This window comes from Hyperolius riggenbachi, chromosome 5 (assembly GCF_040937935.1).
Source record: "Hyperolius riggenbachi isolate aHypRig1 chromosome 5, aHypRig1.pri, whole genome shotgun sequence".
NCBI lineage: Eukaryota > Metazoa > Chordata > Amphibia > Anura > Hyperoliidae > Hyperolius > Hyperolius riggenbachi.
The window spans coordinates 318,177,605-318,190,857 of NC_090650.1; the positions used below are offsets into that span (position 1 = coordinate 318,177,605).

The window sequence follows — 13,253 nt, forward strand, 5'->3', positions numbered from 1 at the left end:
AGCATGGAGCCGATAGGGCTTGTTTTTTTCCGCCATGAGGGCTCCATGCTGCGGCGTGAGGCGCAGTGCGACTGCTCTTGGTCACGGATGGGTTTGGGGCCACGAAATTCCGGAGGGTCCCATCGTGGATCAGTAGTCTAGAGGAGAACGATGTATCCTCTGAAGGATCCAAAGGCTTCCCTCTACTGGAGTAACTGAATTTTGCTTTCTAAAAACGTACGTTTACGTTGAACTGCCTTCATTGGTCAGCTGTCTTAAGAGATGGTGACAGGTTGGCCAATAGGAGGCGCTTTTTGAAAGGGGAAGGGGTGGACACGGCATACAACTGATGCCATAAAACGTTGTAGACAAGTACACTATAAACCTTTGGGATCAGCTGGGTACACATCACAACTACCCTAGTCCCACCCATTTCTGCAAAGCCCCACCCTTTTTTTCACGGAGTCCAGGGAAATCTCTTACTGTTGGCAAATATGTACCGATATTTGTTAATGTGGGACTATATATTTTTTGTTTACAGTTCCCATGTTCTTAATGGCAGTGCCATCATAACATTTTTCCTTAAACAGAGACTTGTTTTTTTAAAAGGGCTTTATACAAAATAATTATGGAAATGTATCTTTTTATAAGTCTTTTCAAGCTAATTTAACTCAAACTCTGTACATTTTCTTTACTTGGCAAAAAAGAGCAGCAGTGCTTGACAGTCGTGACAGACGGCCAGACATTGCACTTTCACTACTAAACTTTGATCCTGTAATATCCTTTGTATAGTAACAAATTAAACGACTAATTACTGCGTTTGAATTGATTGTGATGATGCATATCCAATGGGGCGGGGCGTTTACTGGTTCATACATTTACCACCGTTTTATGTTAAACATGATGCCTGTTCGAGCAATAGGTGATCAGTATGTAAAATAAACAAAAACATTTTTTTAACCGATCTCATCTTTTTAGTGGGTGAATCTTGAAGAAGTGGTGAAAATGTGATTTGCTTACTACAGTTAATTAGCATGGAAGGAGATACGTGTGTGTGCGTCTCCTTAGATCTATACTAGCCACTAGTCTTATTGTGGTTTAGTATTGTTAAAGATTCTTACCATGTTAATTATGAAGGTAGCTGATCATTTTCAAAATTGTGACCGCACGTGTGCTTGCAACCATGGCAACTGTAATCTCTGCACTCTTTAGGTGCACAGTAGCCATATTTTAATTTGAAGGGAGTGTTAAAGTGGACCTGCATAGTAACCTTTAAACAAACATTTCTTTGTTACAGCTGATACAAATCCTAAAATAAATCTGCACAGTTTCTACTTCCTGATTTATGGATGCAGACATATTGTTCACATCCTGTGCTTTGAAATGGGCTTAGCTGCTTATCTGCCATAGGCAGTCATGTGACACAGCGGAGGATCAAATTACAACTTGTGATTAGACACAAGTAAGGGGGAATTACAGTCTAAACTTTAAAGGGACTCCGAGCAGTGCAGAAATTATGGAAAGATGCACATCATTTTAAAGCTCTCTTTCTCCTCTTTCCAATGATATATAAACCGCCACCCTACGCCTTTTAGTTTTTGCTATTTTTGCGATTGAAATTGCCGCGGCCGCGATTTCGATCGCAAAAATAGAGAAAACTAAAAGGCGTAGGGCAACGATTTAGGTGTCGTCAGAAAGAGGAGAAAGAGAGCTTTAAAATGATATCCATCTTTCCATAGTTATATTGTATTACACAGGGCGACTTTTTGTCAAAGTCAGCAGCTGCATTCAGCAAAATGGAGCTGCTGACACTGGGGAAAGTGTCGTCCTGTGTAATACAATATAACTATGGCTTGATGGATATCATTTTAAAGCTCTCTTTCTCCTCTTTCTGACGACACCTAAATCGTTGCCCTACACCTTTTAGTTTTCTCTATTTTCGCGATCGAAATCGCGGCCGCGGCAATTTCAATCGCGAAAATAGCGAAAACTAAAAGATGTAGGGTGGTGGTTTATATATCATTGGAAAGAGGAGAAAGAGAGCTTTAAAATGATATGCATCTTTCCATAGTTTCTGCACTGCTTGGTGTCCCTTTAAATACATACAGGGTGCATTTCTCGGTTTTCCTTGTCCTGTGCAAAAGTTTAGGTCCACGTTAAGTGAAAAGTAATTTGGTTACCTACTTTTGGCATCTTAAGTCCCCTGAAGTCCTCCTGGTTCCTCGCTGTCATTTCGTGCTGCTCCGTTCCTCAGCTGACTGCCTTTGAAAGCTGGACAACTCAGCGAGTTGCTGGCGCCTGCACAGGCATGGCCCTGGCCACATTACTTTTATCTTAAAATCTCCTTTAAATTAATTTCAAAAATCTGGAATAATCCACCGATTGATGAGACAGGAACAACTGAGAGCAGCTGATTAAGTGTAAAAGGGGCCTAACGGTACTCGCGGCTGCCAAGTGCAGTTGTTAGTTAATCCGAGCCACTGAGGACCACTTATGGACATCCCACTGGGAATTCTTGTGTGTGTCCAAAGAGTGAGCTGGCACACCATAAACTTTTATGTCAGGTCCATGACAGGGTGACTAGGCCTATCACCCCATGCCTTAATGAAGCAAGCCCCCAAAGCATTTTTTTATAATTATTGCAGTGGAATAAATATAGATCTTACGGTGTGATGGCTATACATCAGCTGAGGGATGGCGGGGCAGGTGATGGTCCTGAGAAAAACCTAGCCAAGTGAAACGTTGACTGACCTTTCCTCTGCCACCTTGTGATTCCAGTGCCTGTGACAGTTAAGTGAACTACTTTTAAAGTGTACCTGATATAAGAAGCGTCTCAGGTACCATACTTACCTGGGGCTTCCTTAAGTCCCCTTAATAGGGCCGCTTGTCCCTCACTGTCTCCCTGGGTGGCTCCAGTCCCCAGCAATTCAGCCCAAAATCCTGGCCGAGTCACGATTCAACGCGCATGCCTGGCCAGAATGCAAGGGACGCTAGGCCATGAGGGGGCTTAATAAAGGACAACTAAAGTGAGAAGTATATGGAGGTTGCCATATTTATTTCTTTTTAAACAATACCAGTTGCCTGGCAGCCCTTCTGATATACTTGGCTGCAGTAGTGTCTGAATCACACCAGAAACAAGCATGCAGCTAATCTTGTCAGATCTGACAATGTCAGAAACACCTGATCTGCATATGCTGCTTCAGGGTCTATGGCTAAAAGTATGAGAGGTGGAGGGTCAGCAGGGCTGCCAGGCAACTGGTATTGCTAAAAAGGTAATAAATATGGTAGCTTCCATTTCCCTCTCGCTTCGGTTGTCCTTTAAAGAAGCCCCAGGTAAGTATGGAACCTGAGACTCTTCTTGTCTCAGGTTCCCTTTAAAATTTGCCATGTTTTAATCAAGTGGAGCAATAAAGTAGATTTTGTATCTTGGATGTGAAGCTCTGTGCGACTACTAAATATATATAGGTCTGTTAGTCAGACATAAAAGGGCCATAAAATGTAAGGATACTTGCGTATTATCCCGTCTGGAAAGTTTGGCAGCTTTTTGTTAAACTTCTGTCTGATCCTCCAGGAAGATCTGGCCATTTTTGGAAAGATGAAAGTCTCTGCTTTCCTTTGCACTGGGTCCTGAGTCAATGCTATGCCCATTCCTAAGTTGGGGGGAGTTTGGGGGACAGGTATCCCCTGCACTTTGCTGCAGAGAGCACAGTGGAATTAAGTCTCCTGCCCATGCCAGTAAGGGCTGGTTCAGACGGGCGTTTTTGTGGCGTTTAACGCAGCGTTTCAGACGCAGCGTTTTTTGGGATCTACTGCCATCCCATGCAAGTGAATGGGAGCGTTTAGAGCTGGCTTTTGCAGGCTTTCATGAAAGCCTGGCAGTAGATCCCAACGTTGCGTCTAGTCTCAAAAGCAACATGCTGCTTTCAGAGGCCGTAAACGCCAGGAAACAATAGCAGAGACCAGAACTGCTAGCCTTGAACGCTTTTCAAAAGCTTTCAAAAGCTAGCTTTTAAACGCTGGCGTTTAACCGCTGGCGTTTGAACGCAATGCAAAGCAAAAGCTCAGCAGACGCCCGTGTGAACCAGCCCTAAGACAGAGAGGAGACGAGGGTGCATAGCTGTGCTGCTCCTTCATCTGTGATGAGAGACCCAGGGCACTTGACAATAGTTTTGAAGACACAGATTTATGCTGCGAAGGAAGAAGACCCCCCGGGGGTGCTGCTTATCATCATGTCTGGTTTGTCCCATACTTCTGTAATTGCACTTTCTGCAGCCAAGTTCAGGGGACGCCCCTCCTTCAAAACCCCCATAACTTGGGAACTGAGCATCATACCGACTTGTGACCCGGTTCCAAAAATGGTCAGATCTTCCTGGGTGAGCAAACCGAACTTTAAAAAAAGCTGCCAAACTTTCCAGAAGGGATAATACGGAAGTACCAATGTAAGTAATCTGAATTAACCAGTTTTATTCAGAAAGTTTACTTACAAATTTGAAGTGACAAGCCATTGCACTTAAAACAATAAGCAATTGTCACTACAAATGTACAGTATATGTAAACTTTCTGAATAAAACCACTGGCTAATGCAAATTTACTCTTTTGTGAAGAGTGCTGGTCTATCATATGTTTTATGTGTGTGGATTTATTTCTTATTAGATACTGGTTTGCTTTAAGAAATCATGACCATTGTAGTTCTACATTCTGTAATTGCAGTTTTACATTACAGATAACATTTGTTGCATTCTTTCTTAAACTATATTCATGCTTCTGTACATCACGCAGATGTCACAATTGGAACCAGCACTTTTTACGCTCAAGTAGTCATGGAAACCAGGCACAAAACTAATAACAATGATCAACAATGCTTGGCATACTGTGAATAGAGCATCATCATTAGCTGGAAGTAGTACCTGTGTTTTCTTGTCAGCCACAGTAGCTGTCTGACAGCATAGAGCGTTACAAGGCTGTCTCTCCAGCTGATACCTCTGCAATGTGGGGGTGGATGGTGGAAAGTGAGATACACACACAGAACTGACGGACTGACACCACAATGATCTTATTTAAAATAGTTAAAGGACCACTATTGCAAAAAAATTAGGCAGCTAAAATCTTTCAGAACCGACAGGTTTTGGGCCAGTCCATCTCTTCATAGGGGATTCTCAGGGTTTTCTTTTTCATCAGCATTTCCTGAACAGAGGTTAAACTGCTGTTCAGGAAATGCTGTTGAAAACAAACAAAACCCTGAGAATCCCCTATGAGATGGACTGGCCCAAAACCTGTCGGTTCTGTCAGATTTTAACTGCCTATTTTTTTATTTTTTGCGATAATGGGCCTTTAACCAATGGGACCTTTCAGGATGAAATATATTTTACCAATCAATGTGAAAGCTGGTGTGGTCCATTAACTGTGCTACATTCTGGTGTTAATGCAAAGGTTTTTGATAGGTCCATCTCCAGGTGCGTATGAACATGTGCACCTGGAGTAATAAAAGTGCTCAAAGGTTACCTTCTTGTGTGAAGCAATACAATGCTCCTCATGCTAAGAAACTGTATTGAGGTAGATAGCAGCAGGGTTTGGGTGGGGCTGCTGCTGGTTGAATTGCATCAGTCCACTCGTCAGACTGCAGGTGGGAGGCAGACACAGAAGTGGCCAGTGAGTTACCATCAACTAAACTAACTGAAACGCAGATAAAGCAAGCTACCATTGAGTGCCTACTAGACATGGTCAATGCAAATAATTCCAGCTTGCATTCAAATTTAACGCAAGTTGTAAGCAGGTTGTAATTGGGCCAATCAAGTGCACCTCCTGTTTCTTTTGATTGGCCCAATTCAAGGTCACATATAACTTTGCATGAAAGTTGCATGCATGCCAGCATTATTTCCATCTTATTGTACATCTCGGGGACCTACACGGGACTAGAAAAACTATCTGTGCCTAGAGCAAGGCTTTTAGAGAACACAGAAAACTCTTAATGGTGGCATTGCGATGACCTTGTAAGAGCTGTTTCAGGGTTAGTCTTTCTAAACATATGTTTGAAGGATTTTTATTATGCTTTTTCTAGACAGACTTTAGTAAGGGGACCCCCAGAGGTCTGACCCAAGTAAATAGATAATGCGTGTCATTTTTGACCCCCTTCCTAGTTTGATGAGAAGAATGAAGTTAAAATCTTCAGTGAAAACAGATGAAAAAACTTTTTTTTTTTTAATCCTTGTCCGTATGATGTTATAATCTTCTGTATACAGACAGTCTGCTACTTACAAACAACTGAGTTACAATGACTCAGATATACAAAGTTGTCTTCATATACAATTTATTTAATACTGTTTTTTTTTTTGTAACAGTATAAATTGGTATAGTCTGAAAAGCATGGTATGTTTTTTGGTCGTTTTCAATGTGTATTTGAAGTGTTTTGACTTATAAGATGCACTTTCTCACACACACTTACTTTTGGGTGGAGAAGAGTGCATCTTATACTCTGAATGTGGGGTCAGGTTTCCCCCACAAGCAAATGCAGCACTCAGTAGAAGCCCTCATCTATTCAGTTGTGGGCTGGAGTCCTGCAACCTTCTTCCCGTTTCCTCTTTTCAGGGTGCTGCATCCAGCATGAGTTGAGCACTGATAACTTTGGATGCTTTAGACCAGCTATCAGTGGGCAGCTAATGGGGCTCTAACTCCCTGCAGACAGAAGAAGCTGTACATGCTGTGCAGTGCACTGTCTCCTGCTGACAAAAGCTGACAGACCAACATGCAGCAGGCTGCTAATTGGGCTCTAGCATCCTAAGAAGCGTGCTGTGCACAAACTCTTCCATCCACTGACTCCTGGCTACAAGCAGCTGCTATCTGCTTCTATGCCTGGGCTGCAGGTTCTGGCTCCTCAGTGTTGTCTGCTGTCTGCCATCAGCAATCATCGGTCCATGGTCTCAGATTCAGCCTGCAGTGCAGTACACTGTATCATCATACACATCATCCACTGGCAGCTCTACAGTTCCTTTGTCCCTGGGAACAGCCTTTTGCCTATAGCAGTGATGGCTAACCTTGGCATTCCAGCTGTGGTGGAACTACAAGTCCCATGAGGCATTGCAATACTCTGACAACTCAAAGTATAACTCGGGGAGGCAAAGGCATGATGGGATTTGTAGTTTTGTCACAGCTGGAGTGCCAAGGTTAGCCATCACTGGCCTATAGGATCTACAAGGATCCTCAGTGCTGCAGGGCAAATTATACATGGTAGATACACATGGTGGGGGCAGTGTAGATAGCTTAGCTTTGATGATGGGGGCTGCTGTAGGAGCGTACTGCGCAGACCCAGACCTTACTGGGCCTGCGCAGTATGCTCCTCGTGACATCAGCGGGATCGAGGACACGGCAACGCAGGCGCAGTGGTTTTCAGACTTTAAAGTCAAATTCCAGAAGTGAACTGGAGCATCGGTGAGTGGCTGCGCAGGCACAGGATGTCTGCGGGGGACCATTAGAAGCCCCGGGTAAGTTCAACTCATTTTCCCCTGACCCCCCCCCCCTACAGTGTCCCTTTAAACAATGAAAATTGCCTGACAGCTCTTCTTATACTCTGCCTCTAATGCTTTTTAGCCATAAACCCTGAACAAGCATGCAGATAAGATACTGTAACTGAAGTCTGACTAGATTAGCTGCATGCTTGTTTCAGGTGTGTGATTCAAACATTACTGATGCCAGAAAGATCAGCAAGAATGCCAGACAACTGGTGTTTAAAAAAAAAATATGATATTCTCTATATCCCTCTCACCTCAAGTTCCCATTAAAGTATAACCTGATTACACTTTATTCCCCAGCCCTATTTAAAAGGACCCCAAGGTGTAGACTGTTGGAGACTACCATATTTATTTCCTTTTAAACAATACCAGTTGCCTGGTAGTCCTGCTGATCTTTCTGGTCAGTAGGATCTTAATCACACACCTGAAACAAGTATGCAGCTAATTTTGTCAGATTTGTCATATACATCTGATCTGCATATTTGTTCAGGGTATTTGGCTTAAAGTATTAAAGGCAGAGGATCAGCAAGACAGTTATATAATACAATGTGCATTATATAAAATGAAATGGACATGTCAGCCTCCATATCCCTCTCACCTCAGGTTCCCTTTAAAGTTTTCTAGGACAATGCAGGATTCTCAGTTCCTTCTGTAAATACAAGTTTTCCAGGTACCTGACCAGCAAAGCATACCCACACTACAACCATGTTTTACTGAGGGAAGGACACTGACCTTGCAAGCTTACAATCTATGGGACCTTTGGTAGAATCCAGCTCCACAAAGCAGATGCCCATCACTATCGCAATGGAGCATTTCTGACTGGGCCCTGTAGAGTCTAGATGGAATATATGCCTGCTTTTACATTTTCTTATATGGGTGCAATATTTGCTTCTCAAGGTTATGTTAGACCCCTGCTTGTATGCCACATAAAGGGTCAAGAATGGGGTCTCACAAAATGTATGTGGGCTTTTGGTTAAGAGAGATCTACCTATTGCAGTAAAGTGCTACTAGAGGGGGTCAATGCTAGCCACAACTAATATATCAGTCTGTTTCCTCATCTCTGCACAGGTTTCCATGGTGATTGCTGCATACAGAATCACTAGAATGATATTGTGATCTTAAATATACTATGCGGATTGTCTGCTCATCATCAGATATAATCAAGCTGCTAAACCATCAGGCAACTTGAGTTTGATTACAAGAAAATGATGCACTGATTACTTGAGTAAAGATTTCATCTGTTACGCATTGCAAGACCGAATCAGGCAGTCATCAGTAATTACTTCAAGCAGCTCCTGTCTTCTGCTTGTTTGCTGTGTACAGTATGCAGGGAATACCTCATCTCACATCTCCTTCAGTGCTGATGAGGAGTATTGGCTTGTGTTGTCAATGTTTGTAAATTGGGTATATGAGCTTTTCCCTAACCACAACTTCTTATTTTTGTGCTGCACACATCCCTGTGTTATTCAGTATGGCTCAGTTCCTAAACAAAGTTGTTCTACCTGAGCTGAATCTACTAACATGATTATGGGGCATGCTATTATTTTCTGTCATATTATGCTGGTATGATTCCAGGTAAGTATAAAACAAGATTACCTTTAGCAAAAAGGGGGAAAATAAATAAATACATTGATATTTGCCATGTAATTTGATCATATTGGTTTATCCACAATCAGCCTGCGTGTAATCATCATTAGTACTAACCACGTTGTTTAGGAGGAGCACCACAAAGCGACAGTTTTAGTGTGCCATGATCAAGGTCTCAGTGCCCACAGAGGCCTCCAATGGTAGAAACATCAAGCAGGATCGGCACCACTCAAATGAAGTAATTCAAGCTCTTTTATTGCATCAAAAAATCACGGCTTCAGCAATGACAAGACGCTGTTTCGGGCATACGCCCTTTCTCAAATTGCAATAGCCTCAGAAACACACAGTAAACAAGCCTTTAAATAACCCAACCCCGATAAAAAAAGCCAATTACTTCATTTGAGTGGTGCCGATCCTGCTTGATGTTTCTATCATCATTAGTACTGGCAGACAAGGAAAAAAAAACTAGATAGCACCAACTGCCATTATTTATAACCACACCCCATAACAATGCGATAGGCTAAACAGTTTTTGTTTTTTTAACAGATCTACATATGCACAGAGGGAGATACTAGATGCTTAGAAGTTAGAAACAGCGGTTATTTCCCACAATGCACAGTGGGAGGGGTTTCACTACAATATTAGCCATACAGCTACTGATTGGGATGAAGTTCAATCCTCGGTTACTGTTTCTCTTTAAAACACCCACTACTTCTCAATAGCCTCTTGCTGCTTGTTGTTTACAGGGTCCCTCCCGCTCCCTTTTTCTAGACCTTACCAACCTCCTGGGAAGGGGGGGGGGTGTGAACAAGCAATTTTGAAATGGGCATGTGTAACTTTTGAACCATGTATGCCCAATAAAGGAAAATGCTCTTATGTTTCCTCCCACGAAGGCTTTACCTTACTGGGCATGCGCAGTTCGAAACGCACTCATCCGATTACTACTGCCGCACCACATGGACCCTGAGGCAATGCTGCTCTGCGCCAGCACTCTATACACTACTGTATAGAGAGCCCCGGCAATCTCCCACTGGAGCTCCCCATTTGTCCATGAGCATCCTCTGAGTCAAATTGTTTTTCCCTGAGATGAGGGATTGTGTGAGGTCTGTATTAGAGTGTACTCAAACTAAGGAATTCTGTTACAAATAAAAACTGTTTAAAAAAAAAAAAATAGTGACTGGCACTGCGTTGGCTAGGTATATTGATTCAGCACCTCCGAAGTACAGCTATTAGGTTATGTGCCTTTAATGCGCTCTGGATAGAAACAACAGACAGTATTGCATGTTTGAGAGAAATGAATATCCGGCACTATTATCAGGTTTTAAGTCTACATACATTTAATACAGTCGTCATGACTCATCCATCCATTACAATATGTTGCAATGTACAGTTGGTAGACATACCCTATTGACGTTCCTGTTGTGGGGCAATGTGGGAGCAGCGGTCCGCCTGACGACCGTTTCGCTTGATACAAGCTTCTTCCGAGGCTCCATGCGCAAAAAAAATCCACTGTGGAGCGCACATAGCTTCCTATTGAGGGACTGCGTAGCGTGCGAGCAATAGTGCGCACGCGCGCTGACCCTAGTATGTGGGAAGTGACGTATAACGACGCACGAGCGCAGCATTCGGAGCGGAAGCCCAACAGTTTAAATGGCCCAGAGACTGGGATGTTTTTGCGCATGGAGCCTCGGAAGAAGCTCGTATCAAGTGAAATTGGTCGTCAGGCGGACCACTTCTCGCACATTGCCCCACGGCAGGAACGTCAATAGGGTATGTCTACCAACTGTACATTGCAACATATTGTAAATGACGGAGTGCTTCACGTACCATCGGAACTACCAGTCCTACCCAGCAGGGAGTATGTCGCTGAGCAGGGGCAGCGCTATGCATATGGCCCTTTTGGCGCACTCTGCCCCAGGGTTACATGTTTGTCATTTTTGCCTTGCGGTGGGATACGGCGGGAGCATCACATCCCCACCGCAACACAAAAAATAGATGTAAGACCAGCCTGTGTACTTGCACAGGGACATGTTGCGTTGTAACTGACACTGTTTAGCACACTGTAATATGATGCTGTTAAAAATCTATGAACAGTTCACACCTCCTCAGATGATGTTACAACGCAGGACATGCTGTGTGATGCTAGAATTGCACACAGTCGGTGACATGCAGATTTTAGTCAATGAAAGTGCAAACTGATCAGTTGCTTATTTATGTGTTACATCACATGCCAAATGTGTCTAGTAATGTGGCGCTCTAGTGTGAAAGTAGTCTGATGGTAGCCACACACCATACAATTAAAAGATTCAACTTTGTTTTCACCAATTCGATCGGTTGTCCTGAAAAATCTGGAGCTTTTCTTTGTTTTTGATCAAATTTCCCTTTTTTCGATTTATGGAGATTGGACATGTTGGAAATTTCAGACCAACTTTATCAAGAATTGTATGGTGTATGGTGTATGTGTGATGGATTATCAATGACTTGATGTACAGTTCCAATCCATTTTTTTCTGAGCTTTCAATTATTTTATTCATGATTGGGGAAAAATTGAACATAGGTGTGTGGTACATTGGTCAGATTTTTGAATTGTTACAATCAGTCAGAAAAAATTGATTGCTATTCTTGAATTTGAACAGATATTTAAAAAAAAATGACGGTGTGTGGCCACCTTTAGTGTCTGGAGCCACAATCACATGTCACTTAGGGACATCAAAGGTGCAGGTAATTTAGAGAATTTCCTATAAAGCAATATGGAAGCCCTCATGAAACAGAGATAGCTATACACTCGGTAGATTCTCAGACAACACAGTCCAAAATGATTGTTGCGGCCAAAGATTATCCAGCTTCTGTATGAGGCTTTAGAATACGGCAGGTACATCGTACATGGAGCTATACCATGGCTAAAGATTTTAAGGGATCAAACGCACTAGCAGCCTTTTCTAAGCGCTAGTGATTTGAAAAAGCTCTTGCTAATGCAATGCTATGGGGGATTTTTATAAAATCACGTTGCTCAAGTGGGATCACACCCATAGCATTACATTAGCAAGAGCTTTTCAAATCACAAAGTGCTCAGAAAAGCACTCCTAGTGGGTTTCAGGCCTCAATCCTGGAACCCACTTGCAGTGTTTTTCTATGTGCTTGTGATTTGAAAAGCTCTTACTAATGTAATGCTATGGGTGTGATCCCACTTGAGTGATGTGATTTTTTAAAAATCCCCCATAGCATTGCATTAGCAAGAACTTTTCAAATCACTAGCACGTTCAAAAGCGCTGCTAGTGGGTCCCAGACCTAAGGCCTGGAACCCACTAAAAAGTGCAAAGCGCTATAGCAACTGCTAGCAATTTGAAAAAGCGTTTTGCAAGCGATTTTGAGAGCGGTTTCCCTGCTCCTATAAATTTTATTTAACCACCCTGGCGTTCTGATTAAATCGCCAGGGTGGCTGCGGGAGGGTTTTTTTTAAATAAAAAAAAAAACTATTTCATGCAGCCAACTGAAAGTTGGCTGCATGAAAGCCCACTAGAGGGCGCTCCGGAGGCGATCTTCCGATCGCCTCCGGCGCCCAGAATAAACAAGGAAGGCCGCAATGAGCGGCCTTCCTTGTTTTGCTTATATCGTCGCCATAGCGACGAGCGGAGTGACGTCATCGACGTCAGCCGACGTCGTGACGTCAGCCGCCTCCGATCCAGCCCTTAGCGCTGGCCGGAACTTTTTGTTCCGGCTGCGCAGGGCTCAGGCGGCTAGGGGGGCCCTCTTTCGCCGCTGCTCGCGGCGAATCGCCGCAGAGCGGCGGCGATCAGGCAGCACACGCGGCTGGCAAAGTGCCGGCTGCGTGTGCTGCTTTTTATTTCATCAAAATCGGCCCAGCAGGGCCTGAGCGGCAGCCGCTGGCGGTGTTGGACGAGCTGAGCTCGTCCAGACCGCTCAGCTGGTTAAATGGAAACGCTCCCAAAATGCTGCATGTCCTGCGATTTCCTTAATTGCAATCGCTCTAGAGGAATCTTTCCCATCAATCGCTCTAGTGGAATCTGTCCCATCCATTTACATTGGCAGAGCATTTAGGGAAATTCACTAGCAATTGAAAGCACTCCCTAAACGCTCAAAAAAACAATCTTGTAGGTTCCAGGCTTCACAGTGTTTTTTCTGATTTCACCTAGCAGGGTTGATTACGTTGATCAGATGTTT

The 13,253-nt window shown here is 43.4% G+C and overlaps 1 protein-coding gene across 1 annotated transcript in view; it reads left to right on the forward strand.

Moving 5' to 3' along the window:
• Positions 1–939, forward strand: part of YES1 (YES proto-oncogene 1, Src family tyrosine kinase) — a 130,152-nt gene extending 129,213 nt beyond the window's left edge. Inside the window, exon 12 of the mRNA XM_068237228.1 lies at positions 1–939. This exon is cut by the window's left edge and continues 2,418 nt beyond it. The gene's annotated coding sequence lies outside the window, so the exon portion shown is untranslated.
• The last annotated feature ends 12,314 nt before the right edge of the window (positions 940–13,253 follow it).